Below are 1,741 nucleotides of genomic sequence, written 5' to 3' on the forward strand. Positions count from 1 at the left end.
ACATCTATCAGGGTGTAACCTAATGTCACTCTTGTGAAGAGTCAAGCGGCTAGAAACTTTTTGGGAGGTGTGACCTATATAAGAACCTTCACAGCCCAAACAATTAAGTTTGTAGACAACATCACTTTTATCTAAGTTTGGTACTTTATCTTTCAATGACTTGTACAAAGATCCCACAACTAGAGTGCTTTTATAAGCAATTTTTACATTTGGTAGGTATTGAGCAAAAATTCTGGTCAATTTGGGAGAGACGTCCTTAATAAATGGAAGTGATACAAAAGATATATTAGGAATATTGTTAGTCAGTGAGTGGGAATCAGAGCTAACTTTCATAGCACCTGTATTTTGGGGAGGGTTTACTTGTGTGTTGAGTATAACAGAGGATGTGTTAAAGATGATTTTCCTGAGTAAGGATTCGGGGTAAGAATTATCTAGGAACAACTGTAAAAGGATGTTGAGATTCTTTTTTCTAAAAACAGGGTCAGCTAGTTTACAAACTCGTGTGGTCATTTGTTTGACTAGATTAATTTTCATGCTTGACTTGTGGTAAGAGTGGTAGTTGAGATATCTTCCAGAGTTACACTTTTTTCTATACCAATCAATTGTAATGATGTTATCCAGTTCTCTAATAAACATTGTGTCGAGAAAAGGAACAGATTGGTTTTGATCCTCTTTTTCAAGAGTAAATTGAATGTGGGAGTCGTAGCTATTGAAAATGTCTAAGAGCTCAAATTCTAAACCTTGTGGGCACGACATAATAATGTCATCCACATACTTTTTAATAAAAGAAACATTGAAAGGAACAACCTGAAGAATAATATCCAACAGATCATCCATTACATATGTAGCTAGAATTGGAGAGATACTGGCTCCCATAGGAGTGCCAAAGGTTTGTTTATAATATTTATTATTGAAAGAGAAGCAAGTGGAATTAAACAAGAACTCTATCATACGCGCTATCTCAGAGTATATCGTAATCGATGCTACATACTTGTGAAATTTTATTCCAGTGTTTATGAATATATCGGAGAACGGCATTTAAATAAACATTACTGAAGAGGGAGACCACATCTAGACTAACGAGAACATAATTATGTGGTAATACAGTTCTGTTAAATAACTCAACAACTTGGAAAGAATCTCTGATGTAGTAGTCATTATTTGAATCATAAGCTTTGGTCAAAATATTAGTGAGAAAGCCTGCAATATGTTCAGTTGGTGAGCCTATGGAGGAAACTATAGGTCTCATAGTTAAGCTAGGTTTATGGATTTTAGGGAGGGTGTTGCTAAATTCTACACCCTCCCTAAAATCCATAAACCTAGCTTAACTATGAGACCTATAGTTTCCTCCATAGGCTCACCAACTGAACATATTGCAGGCTTTCTCACTAATATTTTGACCAAAGCTTATGATTCAAATAATGACTACTACATCAGAGATTCTTTCCAAGTTGTTGAGTTATTTAACAGAACTGTATTACCACATAATTATGTTCTCGTTAGTCTAGATGTGGTCTCCCTCTTCAGTAATGTTTATTTAAATGCCGTTCTCCGATCTATTCATAAACACTGGAATAAAATTTCACAAGTATGTAGCATCGATTACGATATGTTTATTGAGATGATAGAGTTCTTGTTTAATTCCACTTGCTTCTCTTTCAATAATAAATATTATAAACAAACCTTTGGCACTCCTATGGGAGCCAGTATCTCTCCAATTCTAGCTACATATGTAATGGAT

The sequence above is a fragment of the Diabrotica undecimpunctata genome, unplaced genomic scaffold (assembly GCF_040954645.1).
Source record: "Diabrotica undecimpunctata isolate CICGRU unplaced genomic scaffold, icDiaUnde3 ctg00001439.1, whole genome shotgun sequence".
Taxonomy (NCBI): Eukaryota; Metazoa; Arthropoda; class Insecta; order Coleoptera; family Chrysomelidae; genus Diabrotica; species Diabrotica undecimpunctata.